Source organism: Emys orbicularis, chromosome 20 (genome assembly GCF_028017835.1).
Source record: "Emys orbicularis isolate rEmyOrb1 chromosome 20, rEmyOrb1.hap1, whole genome shotgun sequence".
NCBI classification, from domain to species: domain Eukaryota; kingdom Metazoa; phylum Chordata; order Testudines; family Emydidae; genus Emys; species Emys orbicularis.
The window spans coordinates 2,155,855-2,168,249 of record NC_088702.1 but is presented as its reverse complement, the minus strand read 5'-3'; positions in this window follow the sequence as shown (position 1 = coordinate 2,168,249).

The following is a 12,395-nucleotide window of genomic DNA, read 5'->3' as shown; positions in this document are numbered from 1 at the left end:
ATAACTTGTAAGCAAAAACCAACTAGATAAGGTCATGATCCACTTTAATGTTGCCTTCTTTATACCTGGTGATAAAAATTCTCCAACAGAATGACAAGTATATAAATTGCATATTTTTTCACTGGTGGTGTAGGATCATAAACTTCAATTTAGAATTCAAATATCAAAAATGCTGTGATAAGACACTGCAGGAGGTCAGACTAGATGATCATGATGGTCGCTTCTGGCCTTAAAGTCTATAAGTCTATGAGTTTATTCCTGTGCACAATACCATTCCTCTTTCCCCTGCCTCTTCATCTGACTGTTACTATCAAGCAAAATCTTAACTCCAGTCTCATGTTTTCCTCAAAATGTTTCCCCATCTCCTCCAGCAGTGTGGATCTGGACCTGTTATATGTACATTTCCTGAGATTGTAGTTAAGGTTTATTTTACAGAACACGTCAGGGTGATTTTGCCCAGTGTAGTGCGCGTGTTATTCTTTCTTTCCATGGAAACACGTCCCTATGGTGGGTCACAGTATCCTACTACTTATGAATAATGTCACATTTGAGTAGCAACCAAGAGGTAGCATTTTCTCTTACCTCCGAATTCCCTTCCTTTTCAGGTTTTGAGTCAGTGGCTGGGATTTACACATCAGCCTCCTTAAGAGACATACGCTGCAGTTTTTTTTTAATTACATATTGAGATTTGCAATCATATGCCACACATAAACAAGCTTGAAAGTTACACAAGGATCATTTCTGGACAATTATTATTTTCATTTATGAAGAAGGAAAACTTAAAGTGGATCAGAACCTTATCTAGCTGGTCACTGTTTTGACTTAGATTGGAAGATGATTCCTACAGAAGCTTGCCAAACAAAACAAAAAAATTAACCAAGCCACAAATAAGTCCCTGTATGAATGATTCTCATCTTAGTGATATATTAAGAGTCCAAGAATTCAAAGGGTCTAATAGGGCTCAGGATCAATGGTAAATACATAGCACGTGTTATCAAGACTACTGTGTTTTATTTCAGATGCTGCCACTCGCTCTCTATGTGACCTTCACCTCAATGTGCCTTTGTTTATCTGCAAATAAAACAGGGATGATGTCACCCATGGAGGATGTTCTGCTTCCTCAGAACTCAGCATATCAAAGCACTTCACAAACACTCATTAAGGTTTTTGGTGTTCACAGTCTTGTATTACTAAGATATTAATAGTTGGTTACTGGAAAACGCCCTTGTTCTGAGTAATGAAGCCAATTTAAAAAATGCACGTCAAGGTGACTCGTGTCATTCTCTTAATCAGGTCACAATTTATAGTTCAAAATTTGGGACTTTCCATGGAAGAAGCTTTGCGTTTTCTTTTATTAAAGAAATTCCTTTTCAAAGGTTAAGAGCAGGAGATCAGCGGGCATAAATCAGCACAGCTCCATAGAAACCAAGGATGTTCAGGGCATTTAAATCAAAATAAGGCTCTTCACCCTTGTCTGGTTAGAGGAAACATTCTATGGTATTACACTTTAAAAGTCATTCTCATCCTGGTAGACAAGCTTTCTGCAAGTTACGACTCCCTTTGCCGTTGGTGGATGGAGATCGTGTTGCAGATGCCATAAATGTTCCAGGGTTTATTACAGAGCCTTTATAAAAACATGGCACTCCTTGTTTTCAACCACCACCATCCCTCACCTCGACCCAGGAGCAACTGTGCAACAGGCAGAATATCTTCTGCCATGATGACTGGTGACATCAGTGGAGGTGGATTCTGAGCTGGTTTTCTAATCAACATGAGGGGAAATTCACCTCTGAGCAGAGGAGCAGCACAAAGGCCTATACAAAACTTAGGTCACTGTTAAGACCTTTTTTAAGGTGGGACTTAGGTGGTTCATAGTTCCATACTGTCCTTTTGCCAGAGGAAAATCTCAAGTCAAAGGGCTGGATAAAAACCCACCCAGAGTAAAGACTCCCATTGACTTCAATGGGCGATAGATCAGAAAACTTGGGGGTGCAGGCTCTGAGAATGCACAGTGCTCCCTCTCTCCTAGGAATTTCAGAAAGAACTGTGCAATGCTCCCAACACATGCCAGCATGGCTTACCAGGACCAAGCAGGATTCCTCTAACGGACAGCAGATTGTGCAACAGATACAGCTCTGACTATCCTTTTGATTCATTCCCATTGTAACTCCAAAACAGCTACAAGAGTGAAACTCTGATTGAATGGGTCCAATAAAATTTTTACGATGAAAGACACCTGTGGTGTATCGTGTGTGTCATACCGTGTGAGGCTGAAAACAATTATATCAATTGACGGAGTGATGTGCACAGCAAAATATGTTTTGAAATGGATTAAGATCTAAAGAAAAAGGGTGTCTCAGCTTCTCCCGGCAGTCTAAGATATTGTATAAAAGTGCTCACGGCTCAGGTTTCTTTACCACTTCTCTTGACTTCTCCTCCTCAGTAACCTGGGTAAGTCTGATTTGACTGAATTTTTCTATACCTAATGAGATGTCATGATAGTGATAGTTTTAATTTAGGACTTAATCTTGCACATAGCTCTGTGATTATTGGCTATATGAAGGGTTTTTTCCATTTAAAAAATTATAGTTAATAAGTTGCATGGTTTTGTGGCGTTTAGAAGTTTATGCTACAATTTTAACAGGTACATAGATGGACCTGCGGACTGATCCAGTATGGCAATTTCTAAGTCCTTACGTGCACTAGAAGCAATTTCACATGCAGATCTACCAATAGTGTAGGTTACCTTAGGCCCTTGATTCAGTTGAACAGGGCTGATTTCTACCTGCTCAGGATCTGTTTTTTTTTTTAATTAATTAATTAATTAATTAATTAAAAAATAATAATTATACCTTAGGCCCTTGATTCAGTTGAACAGGGCTGATTTCTACCTGCTCAGGATCTGGTTCTTAGTGTTTTATTTTGACAAAATAATATTTTCCATTCATTCATTATCAAGTATTGCTGACACACAAGCTTTAGAAGTCAAAGCACCACCCTGTGATTCTGGAGAGAAGTGGTTTGCATATTGAGACTAAGTCTTCACAAGGGAACTAATCTTAAAAAAATTGTCCCTGCCTACTTTGTACGATCATTTTGTAAAAGGAATAAAATCATCATGCGTGCATGACAGAAATATTGTATATTCTATGTTTACTTATTCCAGTCAGTGCTCTTGAAACAAAGGAATTAAGAAAGGTTCAGGGGGGTTGGTTAGGAGCAAGACTAAGAGAGAGGGGAGCAAGGGGACTAGGACGAGGCAATAGGAGGTACAATGTAGCTGGGAATTGAGGGGTTAGATTATTGTTTCCCTGCTCTGTCTCTCTCTCCATGGTCCCCATTACAATAATAACTGAGCTTTGTCCTTTTCATTCTGTTGGCTCTAATGCATGATGTTGACTCTTTTCCCTGCTGTGTGTTTCAGGTTTACCTCCAAGGCAGAAAGATGATTTACCACCACCAAAAGCTTTCTCACTATGGGGGCTGTGACCCCTGTTGGAAAGGGGGCTGGGGCGGTTATGGGGGCCATTACGGCAGCTATCGGCCATGGGGTTATTCTAGGCCATACGGATGTGGGTGGGGCTACAACGATGGTTGCTACTACCCTTATTCTTCCCGATGGGGCCATGGCTATGGTGGCTATGGCTATGGTGGCTGTGGCTATGGCTATGGTGGCCATGGCTATGGCGGCCATGGCTATGGAAAGTGTGGGCCATGTTAAATCCAGCAGGAATAGCCCTGGAACAAGGAACAAGCAGGAAACAAAAAGCAAGATATGGATTCACGGCTAAGCTTATGGGCAACGGCTTTCAGAAATGCTGATTCCCACAACTCCCCTCAGAGCTGTGCGGGCTCGTCAGTTCTGTAAATTTGCCCCATATCTATATTTCCCAAGTTACACTTTATGACTGTTACTTCTCATATTCTCTGCTTCTTCTTTCGTTATCTGAAGGCCTGAATCTCAATTCCATAAAGGCCCCTTTAGGCCAATCTGACAGTGTCAGTGAAACAGAGGTCTTAAGGTTGGGACAAATAACATTTACACCCACTTGAAGGCTTCTTACAAAGTGTGCAAAGGGGTCTTACTGGCAAAAGAGAATTATGCCTTGGTTGTTTAAGCCTTTTCCTGAATATATGTCATTTCTTTTTTCATTTAACTGTGCTAGAGGAAATGTATCCTGGAGAAGCAGCTTAGTGTTCTGCTCATATTGTGCTTTGTTTCATTTGCCCCTGACTGGGATGAAACAAATACATTAAAATAGTTGCAAACAGGACTTGATTATCAAACTCTACAGCGGCCAGGAAGAAAGAAGAACATCTGGTGTGAAATGTATCATCTTGGAATCGGTGATTCACTGAAGACCATCTTAAAAATCTGGAAATATATACTTTCTTCTCTGCATTGTTTCTGTCTGTTCCCATGTACTCCTTTTCTTATACACAGTAAACTTATTTTGCATCACAATACCTGTTTTCTGGATTTCCTTTTGGCTCCCTTCCTTATTTACCAACCTTTGTGGCCCAGATTCAGAGAGCTTTGAAATCAATGTGAGAGAGGCACCTAAATACCCTTGTGAATCTGGGAATGTGGGTAACCATTCACTCCCCTGCAGGAAGCCAGCGCCTGTGCACTACTTAAGTCCCATTTGAGCCCTGTAGTGTGAAGAGAATCAGGTCTGGCAAGAGACTGTAAATCATAAGAGAGGCATTAACCCTGCTGTTCCCCTGTTTGGTCTAACTAAGCCAAATACGGTGATGGGTATTCCTTCTCATTCAGAACAGCTAGAGCTTTTCAGTTCAATACCTACTAATAGGAACTTAGTATGTTCCAAATTGGCAATGCTAGCACTTCAACTGTTCCGCGGATTCCCTCCCATTCTCCTGAGGTTGAGAGCAGCGTGGTGTCCCCCCACCCCCAAGTTATTCCAACCTCACAATGTTGTTTAATTAAAAGTGTTTCAGAAATCTTAAGTATAATTGGGCTGTGACCATGTGTAATGGGGTCTCCCAACCCAAGCTTCCCCTTTTGTGGCACTATGTTCCCCGCCCCCCCCCCCCCCCATTGGGTGCCAATCAATCCGCTTTTACAGGCCAGGGCAATGAAAAGACAAAACAAACTATTCCAAAGAAGTGTGTCTTCCTTAATAAAGCCCCAGGACAAGATCACATGTAATAAAACAAAGGCCCTTAGCTCATGATCCAGGTTCAGATCCTCCAAAATCAAGGCTCAGCAAAGTCTCTCTGCCTTCTCAGGCTAGTCATCCAGAACTTAAGGGAGATCACTGCTTCCTGAAAGATATTCAGCTTCTTGTCTCCTCCCCCCGCTCAGCTTCCTTGTGCTTTTTGAATAGTCATTAGGGCAGAGAGGGGAGTCTCCTAAATTGCTCCCAGGCTCTTCTGTTTTTGAGCTTCAGCCTGACCCTTAAAGGGGTAGTGCACTCTTTCACATAACTCCCCCTCTCTCAGGGACCTGTCTGTACACTCCCCGAATGTCCCAATGTCTTCATCTATTCATGAGAAGAAGTCCACCTTCCAATGGTGCTTTCCAGGACTTTGTTCTACCTGAAAATGAAAGGTCTGCAACGCTAAAGACCACTGGGTGAGATGGGCATGTGAGTCCTTCATCATCTGAAGCTACCGCAAAGCTGCATGATCCATGACCAGTACAACAGGTGTCGCAAACACCTTCATGGCCCAATGTATGCCCAAATATTCCTTTTTTGAGGCCTGTGGAATGTGTCCCTTTGTCCAGGAATTTTCTACCCAGATACAGGATGGAACTGTAGGGACAGGACTGCATCTAGAAGTCAGTGTGAAGCATCAGGTTGCAAAATAAATTGTAGCAGGAAATGTACAGCAGGTCCTGTCCATTTGCTGGATCAGAAAGAAGGCCCTGAGTCACTTCACACTTAGCCGTTTTATATCAAAAGTCCTTTCTTTTTCTGCTGGTCTCTGGAAAACCCATTTTGAGCCACTCAATGCGAGCCTCACCGGGGCGGTACCTCTCCGGAGGAGTTTATGGTTGTGCGTAATTTACCTTAATTTTTGACATTGAGAATGATTCAAAATGGGAGATTAGGATAGAAGCTCAGGGTCAGTGGAGCAGGAGGACTGGAGATAGGAACAAATACAGAACCATGAACATGTGAACAAAGTCATAATTTTCCTGCCCCATCGCTCACTCTCTCTCTGTCGCTGCATAGACCTTGTTATAACAAAAATGGCCTTAAATCCTTTTCTTCCTCTGGCACTTGCACCTTATGGTGACTTATTTCCTGTTGCGCATTTCAGGTTTACTCCCATCGCAGAAAGATGTCTAGCTCCAGGAACCTGTGCAATCAGGGCCGGCTTCAGCTTTTTTGCCGCCCCAAGCGGCGAAGAAAAAAAAAAAAGAAAAAAAAGAAAAGAAAAACCCGATTGACCAGCCACCGAATTGCCGCTGAAGACTGAAGCGGAGGGAATGAAGGACCCGCCGCCGAATTGCTGCCGAAGACCTGGACGTGCCGCCCCAATAACGGACGGAGTGCCACCCCTTTCTATTGGCCGCCCCAGGCACCTGCTTCCTTCGCTGGTGCCTGGAGCCGGCCCTGTGTGCAATGATGGCTACTACTCATCATTCTTTGTCTTGATGTGTTCATAAACTGGACTGCAACAATTTCTAGATGTTTATGCTCTTTTTATGGCTGCATGTGGAATGTTGCAAACACAACTGACTAAGTCCATTTTCCCCACAGAAAACATGTATTAATTAAGTAACGGAATCCAAATTTTTTTTAATGTAGTGTGCACCCACAGTACCACTATTGATCATTCTTTTATAAAGTCAGATACACTGACCATGAGGTACCATGGCTTGGCATAGCAGGAGCCAAAAATAAATCAGTTGCCTTTTTCTTTTTGAGGGTTCTCCATTCACAGAAGATAAATTTTCATTGATTACCTTTTTCATTTTTTTACATAAATGGGAATTGTTTTGGGAGGGGGTATATTAAAAGACCAAACGAAAAATAGATATTATCATGCTGTAGGAGGGATGGATGGATAGTTTAGTTTAGGGAAGACTGGAAAGCATATATTTTTTTAATCCTGGCCTGTCATGTTGAGCAGGATACTGGGTGAGTAGGAGGTAAAGCTCACATTACTAATAACTTCCAGTTTCCCATGACATGAGATATTCCTCCCAGTTAGAGACAAGTATTTTACAGCATCAGCAGTGCCACAAGGTGAGCAAGAAATGTAAGTTCATATTTCCTTTCTGATATGGCACTGTACTTTAGGCCATCCAATAACAGGTGATAAAATAATTCTCACTACACTTAGAGCTCATATATTCTTTTATGTATTCAAAATGCTGCATAAACTTTGATTAATTACTCCTTACACCTTGCCTTTGAGGCAGGTAACTACCCCTATTCCAATTTTACAGCTGTTGAAGCACAGAAGGGAAATAATTTTCACTATACTTAGAGCTCATATATTTTTATGTATGCAAAAACCTCGCTTAATTACTCCATACACCTTGCCTGTGAGGCAGGTAACTACATCTTACAGCTGTTGAAGCACAGAAGGGAGATATGATTTGTCCAGAGTCCCACAGTAGGCCCTGAACTTCATGAGAATCAGATATTGTGTATGCAAGAATCAGTCCTAAATTATAACTATCACTAATGTGACACCTAAATAGTTATAACACGACTGATTCATGTCAGACTTATCTAGTTCACCAAAGAAAACAGGTCAAGAGAAGTGGTTAGAATAGCTCTGAGTCACTAGAATTTGTATATAATTTCTCAGCCCTTCTGGAAGATCTGATACACCCTTTGATCTTGAGGTCCCTATTAATTACAAAACAAATTCTGCTGCACAGATCACTTTTTCAACTGATAAAACTGTATTCCCTCTATGTTTATAATTACTACTCTGTTCTCAGACTCACACACTAGTTATGACAGATATTGCAACCACATGAAGCATCTTTGAGAGAACATATTGTATAGCATTTATGTTAAGTTTTGGGCAGGGATTGTATGTATGATTGTGTTCTACTCCTGATGGGAGGGTATCACCAGGAACTAAAACACTGAGGGGTGATTAAGGTAAATTACTCATGATTGTAAACACCTCCAGAGAGGTACCATCCCCTAGGGAGGCTCACATAAATTGGTTTACACCAGCTGAGGATCTCGCCCATACACTATGCAATGGAATTTTATACAAAAGACAAATATATAGCTGCTATTCAATGAAAATCAAATAGCCCCAAATTCTCAGGCTATAAATCATGACCTAATTAATGCATAGGAATAAGAAAACTTGACATGCATTTTTAAGTGACCCCTATTACTCAAAACATGTCTGTCTTCCAAGAATGAATGTTATAATTATTACATACAACACTTTGACTTGTAAAATTGTAATGAGTATATGTGAAATACTTTGGTATCATGGTTTGAAGTAAATGGGATGAAATTCAATAAGGACAAATGCAAAGTACTCCACTTAGGAAGGAACAGTCAGTTGCATATATGCAAAATGGGAAACATCTGCCTAGGAAGACGTACTGTGGAAAGGGATCTGGGGGTTATAGTGGATCACAAGCTAAATATGAGTCACCAGTGTAACAAAAAAAGCAAACATCATTCTGGAAGTGTTCACAGGATTGTTGTAAGCAAGACGTGAGAAGTAATTCTCCCACTCTACTGCGTGCTGATAAGGCCTCAGCTGGAGTATTGTGTCCAGTTCTGGGCATTGCATTTCAGGAAAAGATGTGAACAAACTGGAGAAAGTCCAGAGAAGAGCAACAAAAATGATTAAAGATCTAGAAGACATGACCTATGAGGGAAGATTGAAAAAATTGGGTTTGTTTAGTATGAAGAAGAGAAGACTGAGGGGGGACATGATAACCGTTTTCAAGTACATAAAAGGTTGTTACAAGGAGGAGGATGAAAAATTGGTTTCGTTAGCATTTGAGGATAGGACAAGAAGCAATGCGCTTAAATTGCATCAAGGAAGGTTTAGTTTGGACATTAGGAAAGGGTAGTTAAGCACGGGAACAAATTGCTTCCACAAAGGGAGGTTGTGGTATCTCTGCCATTGGAGGGTTTTTAAGAACAGATTAGACAAACACTTGTCAAGAATGGTCTAGTTCTTACTTAGTCCTGCCTTGAGTGCAGGGGACTGGACTAGATGACCTCTCGAGGTCTCTTCCCATCCTACACTTCTATGATTCTATAAATTCTGAGGAAGCCCCCCAACATCCAGCAGGAGTGTTGTTATCCTCATTATATATGTAAATAAACAGAGGCACATTGTGTTGAAGGTCACACAAGGAGTCAGTTGCAGAAATAGAAATAAAAGACAATAATCCTGACAGCTTGTACCATGTGTTACTCCCTGAGATGAACACCATTAAACTGCATTACACGGCAACATTAGAAATGTGTGTTGTCTTATTAATAACATTTAGTATTTTTGGTTTCTTTATAGGCAACTTTATATTGGACAATTATTTTCATGTATGAAGAAGGCCAAGATAAACATGATCTCAACATGGTCTAGTTTGTCATTTAAGCTCAGTTTGGAAAATGATTCCTCCAGAAACTAGCCAAACAGAAGACAAAAACAAAACAAATCCATGAATGTGTCTTTGTGTGAATTAATCTCTCGCTAGTTTTCAGTGTTGTGGTAGCTCTTATGGACCCAGGATATTAGAGACACAAGGTGGGTGAAGTCATAGCTTTTGTAGGTGAAAGAGAAAAGCTTTTGAGTTTACACAGAGCATCCTTCTGCGAGAGCTTGAAAGCTTACAGAAGTTTGTCTAATAAAAGATATTACCTTCCCCACCTTATCTCTTGCTAGTGACATATTTGGAAGCCAAGATTGTGAAGGGGCTAAGATGGTTCAGGATCAGTGAGAGGTATGTAGCACATGTAGTCAAAAATACTGCCTCTTATTTCGGACTTTATAGACTCATAGACTCATAGACTTTAAGGTCAGAAGGGACCATTATGGTCATCTAGTCTGACCTCCCGCATGATGCAGGCCACAAAAGCTGACCCCCCCCACTTTCCCTTAACTCAGCTGTTGAAGTCTCCAGATCGTGATTTAAAGACTTGAAGTCGCAGAGAATCCTCCAGCTTGCGACCCCTGCCCTATGCTGCGGAGGAAGGCGAAAAACCTCCAGGGCCTCTGCCAATCTACCCTGGAGGGAAATTCCTTCCCGACCCCAAATATGGCGATCAGTAGAACCCCGAGCATACAGGCAAGATTCTCCAGCCAGACCCTCATTTTACCAGCGATGGCACGTTATTGCCTAATTGACTAAAATCACTTATCCCATCAAACCATTCCCTCCATAACTTTGCTAGTTGTTCTCTGTGTGACCGTCACCTCAACGTGCCTCTGATTAATCTGTGTGTAAATAATGACTCCAGATATCAAAGCACTTCACAAACATTCATTAAGGTTGTTGATGTCCAGAGTGTTGGAATATTATGATAATAATAGTTACTTACTGGAAGACGCCTTTATGATGAGTAATAGAGTCACTTTAAAAAATGCATGTCAAGGTCACTTGTGTCATTCTCCTAATCAGGTCATGATTTGTAGCGCAGAGTTTCAGACTATTTGATTTCCGTTAAAAAAAAGATTGCATTTCCTTTTAGTATACAAATTCCATTTAAAGTTTAGGAGCAGGAGATCAACTGGCAAATATAAGCACAGTTCCACAGAATTCAAAGATGTTCATGGCATTTGAATCAACATAAGGCTCTTCAATCTTGCTTCATTAGAGGAAAGAGCCTTTAGGAAGAGAGTCTGTTACACTTTAAAAATCATTCTCAAAAGCTTTCTGCAAGCTCCGGGTCTTGTAGCATGCCCTAAAGTTGGTCAGACATTGAATTAATCTAATCTTATAACACATCCTTGACAGAGAAGGCCGTATCTCCATCTTTCCTGTGTTTGGTCTGAGGCTTTATCATCTGCCTTTTCCTGCAAAACGAGAATTGTCTTGGCTGTTGTTGGAGGTAGATCATGTTACTGATGTTGTAAATGATCCAGGATTGATCTCAAAGCCTTTATAAAATATTGCAATGCTTTTTATCACCCACCAGCTCCCTCCCCTCAACCCAAGAGCAACCTTGCAGTAGGCAACACCATGAGCTTCTGCCATCATGATCATTCTGATCCCACAGCGTTGGTGACATAACTGGAGGTGGATTATGAACTGAATCTCTAATCAATGTAAGGGGAAATTCACCCCTGCACAGAGGAACAGCACAAAGGCCTATTCAGCTCTTAGATCCCTCTTAAGACCTATTTTGAAAGATGAAATGGAACCTCGATGGTTCTTAAACCTTATACTGTCTTTCTTCCAGGGGGGATTTTCAAGTCATAGGGTCTGAGTCAAAACCCACCCAGAATAATGTCTCACATTGATTTCAATGGGCATTAGATCTCAAAACTTGGGGTTACAGGTTCTAAGCAATCAGATTTTCCCCTCCCTCCTAGGAATTACAAGAATTGTACAATGCCCACAGTACATACTAGCGTAGCTTAGCAGGACCAAACTGGATTCCTCTGCATGACAGCAGATTGTGCAACAGATACAGCCCTGAATCTCCTTAACAATCATTCTCATTGGAACTCCAAAGGAGGTCACTAGAATGATATCAGGCAGGAATGTGTCCCATAAAACTTTTAAAATGAAAGAAACTCGTGGGCTTGTATGTGCATGTCATACCCCACATGAGGCTGAAACACAACAATCCTGAACACAGAAGAAAACAATTATATCAGTTGGAGGAGTCATGTGCCCTGCAAAATGTTTTGTAACTAATTAAGACTTCGAGCAAAAGGACGCCTCAGTTTCTCCAGGCCATCTAAGAAACTGTATAAAAGCGCTTGCGACTCAGGGTTCTTTAACCACTTCTCTTGACTTATCCTCCTTGGCGACCTTGGTAAGTCTGATTTGACTCTATCTTTCTATAGCTATCAAGATGTTGTGTTAGTGATTGTTTAATTTATGACTGAATCTTGCACATAACTCTCTGATTATTGGCTCTGTTCAGGGGTTTTCCCATTGAAAATATGGTAAGTTACTAAGTTGCAGGCATTCATGTATTCATGGTTTAGAAGTTAAGGCTGAAATCTTCAGAGGTAAATAGAAATTTGGGACAGTAGGTCCTCTTTATTTTCATTAAGAATATAGTGTTCAAATCCCCTTGGTAGATTTGAAAAATCTCAGACCCAGCTTTTCAGTTAGTGGGGTTAGGAAGAAACTCCCGCAGTTTATTCCCTAACAGACCACTTATGTGTTCTTCTATTTTATTCCGTGGCAGCTGGTACCTACAATTTATTTGAGACAGATTATTCTGATCTGATCCATTAGGGCAATT